The sequence below is a fragment of the Podarcis tiliguerta genome, assembly GCF_965153285.1.
Source record: "Podarcis tiliguerta genome assembly, chromosome: 3".
NCBI classification, from domain to species: Eukaryota; Metazoa; Chordata; class Lepidosauria; order Squamata; family Lacertidae; genus Podarcis; species Podarcis tiliguerta.
The window spans coordinates 39,372,202-39,385,461 of NC_139536.1; the positions used below are offsets into that span (position 1 = coordinate 39,372,202).

The window sequence follows — 13,260 nt, forward strand, 5'->3', positions numbered from 1 at the left end:
TTCCGTTGTATTTTATGGTTGGTTTTTAACTGTTTGACAATTTCTGTTTTCTGCTGTTTGTTGATTGTGCAGTATGATTATTGCTGCTGGTGTTTATTTGTTGTTGTTACCTCTGTGTTGTTGCTGCTGGCATCCCTCTATCTCGAGAGACAACACATTATTCCCTGGTAACTCAACCTGAAAGTTTCATTGAAGGGCCACATAGAAATATTTTAAATACAAATAAATACAAAAGCAAGCCAACAATGCAATGGGTTATAGAAAGTGAAAAATCTTAGTGCAGTGCTTCCTTATACATGTATAAAATTATGGCTGATTGGGAGGTCTTACACAACAGATCTCCTTCCTCCTGTCCCTTCTCTAAATTTTTTTTTACTATGCTTAAAAAGGCAGCTGGGCGCACTGTGAACCAGCGCACTGCTGGTAAGAAACCCAGCCACCACTGCCTTAACTTAGGCTTGCCATCTGTCAGGAAAATTCCTGACACGTCCTGGTTTTCCAGTGTAAAAATGGCGTTGGGGGAATTTTGGCGAAGGAGCAAAATGTCAGGGAAAACCCGGATGTATGGCAACGCAATGAGAAAAGCAGCGGAAAACGGCTCAGAAAGCTTAAGGAATTTTACTTTTTGAAATATGGCCTAGCCTTAACTTCCCAGATATCTATGAAAAATTTATGGAAATTTGTTTCTGGGCCTTTAAGTCCTTGCAATGCCATGTCTGCATTTGCTTTGGAGGGACCTAGTCACAGTGCTTATGACTGGATAGAGAACCCTGGAAGGCAACACTGGGGACCTAGGCAAGAGGTTCCTCACTCCTGCTCTAGGTAATACTACACCAACTCCAAAGATTTGGGTTGAGATCTGAAGTTTTAGACTCTTTTTGAAGCATGAGAAGAGTCCTGTCTCCCACTTTCTAGCAGGCCTTTGCGTAAGAGTTAATCACACAGATGTCATGTTGCACCTTCATCCAGCAGATAAGGAGTGGGGACCTCTGTCCTGCCAGGGGATTTCTTCAAGGGTTCTGCTGGGGGTTGTAGGCCAGTAGTGAATGGGACCAAAGTCTGTGTGGGCAGTACTAGAGCCAAAAGTGCATGTTCCCCTTTTCAGTGTGACCAGAAACAAGTGCGAGGGCTGCCCCTTTTCTTTCTTTCTTTCTTTTCTTTCTTTCTTTCTTTCTGCCATATTGTTTTTACTGTCTACCAAACCCTTTCCGTTGTTTTTTTCTGTTCCTTCCACCCACAGAAAACTAGGCTGCCCACCCCTGCAGTAGATGCATATCTACATATCACAAACACCCCCTATTTTAGGAAAATGAGACAAGCTGGGATATTGTTCTCTTTGATGTGTAACTTAATACTATCTTTCAAGCTATGCAAATGGTTCTCTCTGCCTACTGTAGGTGTGGGCTCTGCCTAACTACAACTGCCTTACTCCATTCAGCAGACTAAAATAAACAGTAATTAGACCGTGTTTCAGTCACAACATCTAAAATTGTATGCTAGACCTCCATTTTATACAGTGGGGGGGGGGGCAATACAGTGGTACATCGGGTTAAGTACTTAATTTGTTCCGGAGGTCCGTTCTTAACCTGAAACTGTTCTTAACCTGAAGCACCACTTTAGCTAATGGGGCCTCCTGCTGCTGCTGCTGCGCTGCCGCTGCATGATTTCTGTACTCATCCTGAAGCAAAGTTCTTAACCTGAAGCACTATTTCTGGGTTAGCGGAGTGTGTAACCTGAAGCGTATGTAACCTGAAGCGTATGTAACCCGAGGTACCACTGTAAGTATGTTTAGGACCACAATCTAAGATGAACCATTTCAGCTAGTAGATTAAAACTTAATTACTAATTCTGTGGTGTTTGCTCAGTCCACTTCTGTACCCTCAATATCTGCCTTCAAGCACTTCACATGATCAGGGTTTGGGCTGTGCTTCTAGACATCCAACAGAACATGCAGATACATGTATTGACGCAAGGTATGCAGTATTGGTGCTGAAGACTGGAAGCTCTCCATGTGTTTGGGGATTGAGTGAACACCCCTTCTCTTGGACTGCGACTGCTGCTTTAGAGTTGTCAAGCAAACTATCTCTTGAAAATCAGCTTCTGAAAGGATAATAGGATGAAGAACACTGTTCAGTCAATCACTTAATGCCTTTTCTCTGTACAGTGGTACCTCAGGTTACATACGCTTCAGGTTACAGAAATAGTGCTTCAGGTTAAGAACTTTGCTTCAGGATAAGAACAGAAATCGGGCTCCGGCGGCGCAGCAGCAGCAGGAGGCCCCATTAGCTAAAGTGGTGCTTCAGGTTAAGAACAGTTTCAGGTTAAGAACGGACCTCCGGAATGAATTAAGTACTTAACCTGAGGTACCATTGTACTTGTGAATAACCCCCATGAATTCAATGGGACTAAGTTCCAAATAAATATGCATATGATTGCACTTCATGCCAATGTAAGTCTATAGCTGACTACACAAAAGTATGGATATTTCTATGCATAGAAGCAGGGTTTTCTGAGGGAAATTATTTCAGTTTTTGTCTGATGTCATCTGAATAACATTTTCCTTTTCACGGATTTGATCTTATCTACGGACTTTCCCAACAATGATCTAGCTGGCATGCAACACTAATCCATGGCTCAACATTACAAGGGTGAGCAACAGTGAGCCTGGTTCCACATGCCTCTCTCTGTCCTCCAGCACTTCTGCAATGGCACAGGAAGCTTTGCTTCAGATTATCCACACATCCAAATCCTAAACTGTAGTTAATCATAACTATGCTTTGTTGAAACAAGTCATCTTCATACACTTCATACATACATGGAGTGTAAAGTGTGTTGGATTTGGACAACATGGCAAGCTCTGACTAATCTATAACAGAAACCAAAGCTTCTGAACTCTTATTTGTGGCCTACTGTAGGAGAAAGGAGTTTGCCTAGGCCTGTCCTCATCTCACTAAACCATGGTTTAGCATTATATCCAAACCTGCACAATATGATCAAAAGAACATTAAATTTCTAATACTGGAAACATTCACAAGCAACAAGGTATATCCAATCAAATATTTGATCTTGGGTGTGTCAGGCCAGGGATTCCATGGCAAATAGATATAACCGCCAAGTTTTGGTAGACTCCCAAATGCAAAAGACTTTGCTTTAGTCTTAAGCCAAACTAAACAAGAGAGCAAACGACGCTGCAGGATTTTAGGCTCAGACACTATCAACTGACAAAACACCAAATTGATTTGGCATTTAATTCCCATAGCTAATGTCTCAGGACTGGATTTATGCTGGTTAATTGAGTTGATTTTCCATGGTAAATTAAGAAAAGGTTCCTCCCATATATATATTTTTTGACCACTAGCTACATGCAAGGGCTGATGTAAAAAGCCTGAGTGAAAGCATATGATTTAAACACTTTTAATGTATTTTAAATTAGCTGAGGTTAACTGAGTTGAAATTAAAGCTCTTCCAGTGACCCCTGTGGAACTGCAATTTATCTCGATGCCAACAATCCCATATATTTAGCTTAAAGAAACTCCACACTCCTCAAAGGATTCGAGACTCATTATTTTCATCAGATATTACCCAAAGAATTAGTCCCTGAGAAAGTATAAAATTGATAAACTAGTAAGGGATGTGATCCATGGACAAATTCTTCTGCACGTGCACCATGAAGAAGAATCAGAGTAGTTCAAGAACATTTTTGCTTCTTTGTGGATTATATCCAACTTTTCTCTACGCAGTGTTAGGTCTGAGACCATCCCATGGAGTGGGCTTTTAGGAGTAAGTTGTGTAGAAATACATAGCTTTACCTCTTTTGCAAGCTATGAAATCCATATATCTAAAAGGCCCCATTGCAGATTTAGAACCAGGAAAGCCTTCCTGAAAAGAACATCCCACAGAGTGAATGTCACAATTAAGAACATTCTTTTTCTAGGTAAACATCACTCTAAGGCAGTGCCATACTGTAGGAACCCCTTAACATAGTCAGGCAAGGTGATGCCGCCTCCCACAACTGCTGCTACCCTACTCCTGTCCTTAGCATCCTTAACACTGAGGCAAGTATTTCTGAATGCCATTTGAAGTATGGAATTATCATAGAATCTTAGAGTTGGAAGGGAACCAAGGGTCATCTAGTCCAACCCCCTACAATGCAGGAATTATTATTACTGTCCATTCTTACTGTGAAAACATTATCAAAGCAAATGCTGAAATGCGTCTATCATGTATTGCATATCTTTATGGGATACGATTCTCCTACATCCTTACTATTCTGCCACATTTTAGAGCAACTCCTTTTTAAATATACAAAATTGTCTACCACCATGCAGTGGGATTGGATATAATTATAGTCAGATGTTTGCATAATTGACATGTCATATTGTTATATTATTCTTATCATCGTTCATATCATCATTGCCTCCACAGAATTAGGATCATTGTGCACAAGGCACATTTTTTTCTAGCACTTACATGGTTAATCATCAGTCTCTGCCCCCACAGAGCTCCATGTGCTCAGCGAAACCTCTATGAAACTTGAGACCACAGCAATCATCTGTAAAAGGTAAAGGACCCCTGGACGGTTAAGTCCAGTCAAAGGCGACTATGGGGTTGTGGCACTCATCTCACTTTCAAGCCAAGGGATCAGTGTTTGTCCACAGACAGCTTTCCGGTTCATGTGGCCAGCATGACTAAACTGCTTCTGGCGCAACGGAACACTGTGACGGAAACCAGAGCGCACGGAAACCCCGTTTACCTTCCTGCTGCAGCGGTACCTATTTATCTACTTGTACTCGAATGCTTTCGAACTGCTAGGTTGGCAGGTGCTGGGACAGAGCAATGGGGTTGCAGGGATTCGAACTGCCGACCTTCTGACTTGCAAGCCCAAGAGGCTCAGTGGTATATAGACCACAGTGCCACCTGTGTCCCTCTAGCCATCATCTGTGGAAGCATATTGTCACAACCACCTCCCTTACAGTGGCCACAAGGCATACTAACTTTCTCCTGCTGGCCGCATGCACAGTGAGGGTCACTGAAGGCCAATGCTATACAAAAAACAACAACATCTTATGGTTTTTGCACACTACTCTTGAGCACTTAACAAGCCACACTAGCAGCCTGTCAATGCAAACTCAACGTCAACAAGGATGAAGCCATGCCATTGGCCTTCTTGTATGTGGAAGTCAGTTCATGCAGCAGCTGCCATAGATGATATGGCTTTGAGAATAGGCCAGAATGGGAACTGATCACCACTACCTACAAAGTTATTAGCAGAATTGAATAGAATTTTATTGGGGGGTGAGAATATAGTAACCAAAGCCCCACAATGGAGTGTTTGCCCAAAGTAGAGCTCATTATCAGAATTTGAAAACGTAAATGGTAATCCGACAGCAAAGACAACTCCCTACTGGGAATTTATCATTAGTAACACTGGCAGCAGGCATTCTAGACATCCTAAGATTACTCAGCTCTTGGTATCTCTAACTGAAAACAGACCCTTCACTGTGTATATGGAATGTGCATCCTGAAAAACATAGACAAAATAATAGTATATGTCTCTTGTCTTCCACAACATCCCAGCTCTAGCTTGTTCACCTCAGAGAATAAATTGAATTAAAGGGAGTTTAGGAATCTAAGTTAAACCATATTATCCTCAACAGTTAATTTGATTTTATAGCAAAGCTAGAGGGGGTTATATCAAATGCAAAATGATAGTCAATGACTAATTGTGGTAGGCAATTTAAAGCGATTTTAGTCTAAATTAACTCTGGCCTAGATGAGAAGATCCAGTTACTCCCATACAAACAATATGTGAAACATGCATGAAGAGAGAGAGAAAATTTGCCTCTTCTGTAAAACATAATATAGTTTACAAAATGCATGTAAAATGCCAGCTTGGTAATAGAGAGTGACATTTGAGAATTCCTTTTAGGAGCCAAATATCCAGATGTGTCTGGATATGTGTATCAGATATATGTCAGACTCTGTTCCAAAATCAGAATTCTAGCGCTGGTTTGTATCTGAAGTTCAGACAGCATAACTCCCTAAACGGAGAGGTGCATTCTTCCATGCCTACCAGCAAGAGGGTGGGGGAGACACATTGTGCCACAGCTGCTGCCTGTAGGATAAAGAATAGGTTTAGGAAAATAAACCCTTTCAAGCAATTTGCCACATGCAGGGATCGCCAGGGTTCAATGAAAGAATATATTTGCAATACGAGGCAGGGAATATGCTAAGTATAAACGCCAAGCCTCTGAGTATGTAGAGAATTCTTTCCCTTACCACCAAGCCTGTCTGCACATCCGTAGGATTGAGAATAAGGACTTCCATGACAGGTGGGCATAAAAGCCTAAATCGAGTTCTTTCACTTAAGACAGTGATGGCCAAACTCGGCCCTCCAGCTGCTTTGGGACTACAATTCCCATCATCCCTGACTACTGGTCCTGTTAGCTAGGGATGATGGGAGCTGTAGTCCAAAAACAGCTGGAGGGCCAAGTTTGGCCATCACTGACTTAAGATAATAAGCAGTAGTCACATGCCAAAGGCAGGGAGGGGGACCCCTGGAAGCAGTTTATTTGTTCGGGTATCTAGCCACGTTTCTCCTTTCTAGTAGAGCATCAGCCCAAACAAATCAATCTTCTTCTTTCTAGGACAGCATCAGCCCAAACAAATCAACCTTCCAGTGATTCAACATGGCACCTGGACTCAGATTTTGATGGGCTTTAAAGGGAACAGATTTTTACAATTACAGAGCAGCCACGTGCAATGCCTCTCTATGTGCCCTTGCTGACTGAAGCTGGCACATGAATGCTACCCTCAAGAAGGTGCAGGAGGTTGATCTGAAAAGTTGGGATGGAAGCAAGGAACAAACAAATGGTGTGGTGAGCATTGAAACCTATTAAGATTTTATAGGGCACCTTATGCCTAGAAGCCAAAAAGGAGCCAATGCAGATTTGGTTCCTCCCCATTTCCAGACTGGGTGGCTGGTAGCCATAATCTGAAATGCAACTTTACGCCATACACATCAACAGTATTTATACCAGTTTAATTGTCACACTTTGCCTAAGGGAATCCTGGAAAAAGAAGTTATTTGAGACTGCTTGTAAGTCTTTGCAAGGGATCCCCAAAGAAACCTAACAATTCCTTGAGCAGAGGAAACTAAGACAATTGAATAGGTTCTAACTTATCAGAAAAGATATACAGTAAACCCATCAAAAGTGATAGCTAGTATGTAATACGAATATTCAATTAGTTTCCATTTTGAGGTAACAGCTTGAATGAACAAGGGGATGGTAGCAGTTTCATGCTTTTCTGGTAATGAATTTATATTCTAGCATATGTGAAATCATCCTTAGCATGAATATAAATTGGATCCAAGAAATCCTCTGAAGAGAAAAGTATCTAAGCACCAATGGTACTTTCTGATACCCCATCTTTACTTTTTGTGACTAATGTCTCTCAGTCTCTTCCCACAAAGATAAACTATTCTTGAGGTGAAATTTCTCACCACAGGGTAGCTTTGTCATCTATATCATCCTGCTGAGAGGCATGAAGAATTTTACTATCCCTCAAATGCAGATGTGTGACAATCTGGAAGCAATTTCTACTGAAATTGGTGAGACTCGCATCAAATCACTGAAGAAAGGAAGACAACACCACAATCCCAGGCACACTTTCTTGGAAGCAAAACCTCTGAAATCAATGGACTTACTTATTTCACAGAAACATGCTTAGAATCGAGAAGAAAATAATATTAGGGAAACAATAATTATCTACCTCCAGTAGGCCATGATGGAGGCATCAGATTAAAACTTATTATATTCACTCCATTTCCGTTGTTTAGCTGGGGTATATCATCACTTCCTCTTCTGTACTGTTCTTTTTGAATAATTTGTTTGTTTGTTTGTTGTTACTAGAGCAGGTGAAATGCTGGCTGCCTCTTAAACATGATTAAACAGGGCCACTAAATTGTACATTGTGTGAGGATACCAGAAATAAACAGGCAAGACGCAAGGTGTGAGTTCAAACACATACCACTTTATTAATGAAAAGTTGTAAACTTATAATACTCAGAGGGGAAGGAAGCCAATGCGTGGGAAATATTCCATATTATTTATCAGTCTGCTAGGCATATTACGATTGGGTGAGCCTGTGCTGCAGGGGAAAAAGTTGGCCTTTATACTGCGTCTTCACTGCACTTGACCCCTTCAGCTGAAGAAGGAGAGTTTCCTGACTCACACCCCCTTAGACCCCACAACTCCAAATAGGTTAGCCTCAAAACTGATCTATAACCTGCCCCATGAATCACACAACCTGAAAAGTGATAGTCTTTGGAATAACCATACACCCGAAAAGTGCCTCAGGGTGCTCTTTGTGCCAGCCTCTTCCTTTTCTCACGCATGCTTGACAAGTGACCAAACCAATGAAGCCATTTATTCAGCTCCCGCCTCTAAGTGCTCCAACCATGTTCTTCTACAGTATGGAGTAGGCAAAAAAAAAAAAAAAGTGACTGCCAATCAATCAATCGCAGCTGATCAAAAAATCCCTACTCACCCCCATCACAACAACCAGCGAATCCCAATCTGTAAATGGGAAAGGCAGGCTGGGAACTAGTTCTAAGACCAGGAGTAGGGAGGGAATGGGTGAATGGGTGGGGCGGCCTTTTACATTCCCACCCACTCCTCCTAAGCACTTGAATGTGTCTGTTGGTGCGCAATAAGAGGCCTTTTTGCCCTGGCTCCATCACAAATGTGCTCCCACCTAGACCACTTTAGAGGACAGGTGGACGAGTGGCATTCCCTCACTGGGAAAATTCCTCTCCCCTGCCATAACTACAATAAATGGCTATAAGAGCACTGACATGAAACACATTTAATGCAAGTTAGGCATTCCTGCTTCACCAGGATTTAAAATCTGGCTTTGTAGCTGGTTAACAAACCCTGCTCAAGAGGGGACCTGGTTAGCTTCAACCATGGTTAACAGGGGCACTCTTGCTGTGCCCTTTAGCTGTGATTTAGGCGGGATGAAGGATTTGGTCCATATGAGGAAGAAGCTAAAGGGGGAAATGGCAATGAAATCCTAATTTTCCAGCTGGCTGGTTGAGAGAGAGCCAGTATTGCATCTGCACCAGCCCTGAGCAAGAGGTTTTAAATGCACAACCCAATAGTTATCCCCATATACTTCAAGAATCTGCTATCCTAATTTAGGACAAGGATTGTTAAACAAAACTCAAGTAGATACACTTGGAACAAGAAAAGAAATTGACCGTAAAATCATCTAAGGCTGCCATCCCAAATACACTTATTTTAAAAGGATGTTCCATTTAGATGAGCAGGGCTTACCTACAAGTTAATGTTTTTAAATTCATGTTAATTGCTTTGCCTACTGCTATAATTGATAGTACCTCCCAAGCTTTAAAATGACTGTAAACTCCTTTGCCTTTCATCTCCTGTTGTAATAGACCCTGTCATATGAAAATGATGAAGAGTCATGGAAGGAGTCACCTTCCCCTAGCACTAAATAAACAGGCTAACTAGAATGAAGAAAACATTTTCATCCCTGAAACTAATCCACTTTACCCAGTGGCAAGGAAAGTCATTTTTGACCCAGTTGTCTGGCCTTCTCATCACGAGTGTTGCAGACATGATCTTGTGATCTGATGTACAATACTAGCATGCAGGATCAGGTGTAAGAGTCCACAAAAGTTATTTGCCTGTAATATATTTTACTAGCCCGCCTGCTAAGAGCCTGCTAGCATCCTGGATTTTAATGGACCCCTTTCCTCCACATCCAGCATGAAAAATCCAGGTCACTGGCCTCTTAACAGGCTAGTAAAACAGAAAGAAAGCAAAAGGTGTATTCTCCCAAGTGAGCTGGCAGAGAAGGGACTGCACTGAGGGATTCACTTTCCTTCCTTGCTCAACCAAGCAACCTGGAGGAGGAAAATGGAGTCCCATGTCTTGCCAGCTCATTCAGTGCTTGTGCAGAATTCCTGGTGGCCTCTGGCTAGCAGATGAGTTGTTAAATAAAAAGGTTGTCTCCCAGGCTGAGTGCAAACTTTCCTCCTTGTTCCAACAAGCGCATAAAATTCAATCCGTGCCCCACTTGACCTCAGCTTTATGACCTTGACCTTCCTTTATGGAGGTTCTGGGATCATCTCAAGATTCCTAGTAGGAAGGGGATTACTATGAAAGTAGGGCAGAGCAGGGTGATCCTATCTCCACTTTTGCATAGCATAAGATGATTTGTGTAGTGCCGCCTTCACAAACCGGGTGCTCTCCAGATGTTCTGGCCTACAACTCCCACCAGCCCTAGCTAAAGTCCAAAACATCAGGAGGGCACAGGATGGTGAAGGTTGCTGTAGTGTGTGGGTTTTGGACCACCTTGATGTATTTCAAAGAATCCAGCTTTCTGGAGGGAGCAGAAATATGATGAAGTTTGCTGATCGAAGAGGTTGTTAAATTAATAATGCTGGCCATATGTGCACTACAGTCTCAAGAAAGCTCTGGGAATTGTAGTACTGTGTGGGAACCTCCTTCCTGTACTTCCCGGCACACACACTGAGCTACAGTTGCCAAGATTCTTTGGGGGAAGCAATGATACTTAAGACATCTATAAGCTTGTAGTGTAGAGATATGCTCCAGTTCTTCTGGCTTCACACAGAGCATTTGCCATACATTCCTAGCTTTACAACTGCTACTCCTCTCCTGCTTTTTATATGTTACACTTGCAGAAAGGTATGCAGGAAGGCAGCTTGTGGTTATTATTGCAACATGTCTCAATAACTGCAAATTGTATGAACCTCCTGGTTTTCTAGCAGCGGTGTGCTGTATTCAAAATTGCAACATGAGAATACTACACACAGCATCTTGTGAGGGGCTGATGACCTCTATTCCAAGCAAATGTGTTTAGGATCAAAGCGTAAAAAAGACTGGGAGTTGGTGAGAACAAGTAATCCAAATGGCATCAATTTAGAGTACTAGACAATAATCAGTGAAAGTCACACAGACAATGATAGCCTTCCCTGCCGAAGCAGCAAGAAACTAAGAGACTTCTTAAAGCTTCTTATTGTTCTCTATGAACAATATCCTGTTTCCTTGTACAGTGGACAATGATGAATTTTGGACAAATGGGTACAACAAATGACTCCAGTTTTTACACACTCCCTGCCCAAGTACTCCTTTAAAAGCCCATTTCTAGCTGTGTCTAACTAAATGCCACTCCCTGACTGATTGCACCAGATATATTTGCCATCTCTCTATAAATGGAAGCCCTACTAGTAGAGTGTGAAGAATAGAGAGTGAATGTAGGAAAACTGCCAAAGGGAATGGAATGAATGAAATTAACACACACTCTGACAAGATGACACCCTGACAACTTAATAGCTGTATCCCAACTGTAATTAACATAGTAAAGCACACAGCATCTAAAAGGAGCTATATATTTGTGGAGAGAATGAGGCTAAACCTAGTTTTAAGGGAAATCACAATTTTCACATGTGACACTAAAAAGGACTATTAAAGGGAAATAAGTACTCCACCGCAACCCATAGTTAACTTACAGGATTCACTAAGCGGTCAGGGCCCCACAAACCTAGGAAACTATCTGCAGTCTTAGGTCCTACCCTGTCCTCCAAGACCAATCAGGAACTCTCTCTAAAATACACCAAGTGCCAAACTGGGCCTACAAGAGTCACACTAAGGCATGCCACACAGCTTTGAGATCATCCTCCAAAGAAGCTCACCAAACTCTGAGCTAAAGTGTTATAAGATTGAAAGCTTTATTCACATTGGGTTTGGGTGGACAGGGATATGGATGGATAGATTACATTAATATAATTATTGATGCTGAGTCCTTGGGATTGGCTGGGCTCTAAATCCAGCAAACAAGCAAGCTAGAGTGATGCTATGGTGGCCACCAGCTTAATATTTCTAAAGGTAAAGGGACCCCTGACCGTTAGGTCCAGTTGCGGATGACTCTGGGGTTGCGGTGCTGATCTCGCTTTACTGGCCCGCGTACAGCTTCTGGGTCATGTGGCCAGCATGACTAAGCTGCTTCTGGCGAACCAGAGCAGTGAATGGAAACGCTGTTTACCTTCCCGCCAGAGTGGTACCTATTTATCTACTTGAACTTTGATGTGCTTTTAAACTGCTAGGTTGACAGGAGCTGGGACCGAGCAACGGGAGCTCACCCCCATTGCGGGGATTCGAACCGCCGACCTTCTGATCGGCAAATCCTAGGCTCTGTGGTTTAGACCACAGCGCCACCCGCACCCCAATTTAGCATGCTAATATTTCTAAAGGAGCCCACAAATCCATGGGGGGAGAGGTCTATCAATGGCTATTACACCCAACAGCAAAACAGAAACTGGGATCAAACAGTAGAGACCATCTTGCCCTCTTGGTGAGATTCCCAGGAACATCTGGCTGGCTGCTGTTGAAGACTGAACACAGGGCTTCTGCTCTGATCCAGAAAGGCACTACTTAAGTTTTATGAGTCCCTTCAGTACTATTTGTATACCACATACAAATGCTGTTATTCCATCCTACATTAAGGAAGGTAAATCAAGTGCACATTATAGCTAATGTTTTACATTAATATTAGAGGCCAATTTAAGCACCACCTGATTTAAGCTTCAGATGCAAAAACGTCCATAAGCTACAGCTGACAGAACAGCAAACAGGGAAGCAAAGACCTAATTAAGGATTCTATGAAAAGGGCAGAGCAAGCACAGCAGAGTTAAGGTAACACCCCTTTCCATTTAACATGTCCTCTCAAATTAATGTCCACCTCCACAGCATGGCTGGAAAAATAAATGTCAGCTGATTTAAGAGAAATATGGTAGTTGTGGACGTGTAAGGGCTACTTCTAGCCTATCTTCCAGGATTTGTGCACTCACTCCAGGTTTTCTGTTCTGTATCTCCTTTAAGGCAATTAAGGTCACAGCTGCTTGACTATGCAGTAATTCAGCAAGAGAGCAACCTTTTATTTTTAAATTGGTTCATCCAAAAGTGCACAATTGAAAATATTGATTTTTTTATTAAAAAAAGAGAAAAGAAAATACAATGGACTCCTGAAGCAAAGACTTGCAATTTACATTTGGACACGGTTCAGAGAAAACGAAATCTGCAGGGTTTTAAAATAATTAAAAAAGAAACAACCAGCATGCAACATTAGTTTTGCAGCTACGCTACTACTGTGAAAGAAGCCAGGTCCCTATTTGAGCTCCTCCTTTAACGTGTGCGCTAATGAATGACAACATTG

The 13,260-nt window shown here is 42.1% G+C and overlaps 1 protein-coding gene across 3 annotated transcripts in view; it reads right to left on the minus strand.

Moving 5' to 3' along the window:
- The window catches only part of CDC42EP3 (CDC42 effector protein 3), a 60,086-nt gene that overhangs the window by 15,250 nt on the left and 31,576 nt on the right, over positions 1–13,260 (minus strand). Inside the window, exon 1 of one of the 3 annotated variants that reach the window (XM_083432269.1) lies at positions 4,471–4,547. The exons of the other annotated variants lie outside the window; for them this stretch is intronic. The gene's annotated coding sequence lies outside the window, so the exon portion shown is untranslated. Of the gene's footprint in view, positions 1–4,470; positions 4,548–13,260 lie in introns of those variants that run through there. 3 annotated transcript variants of the gene reach the window in all.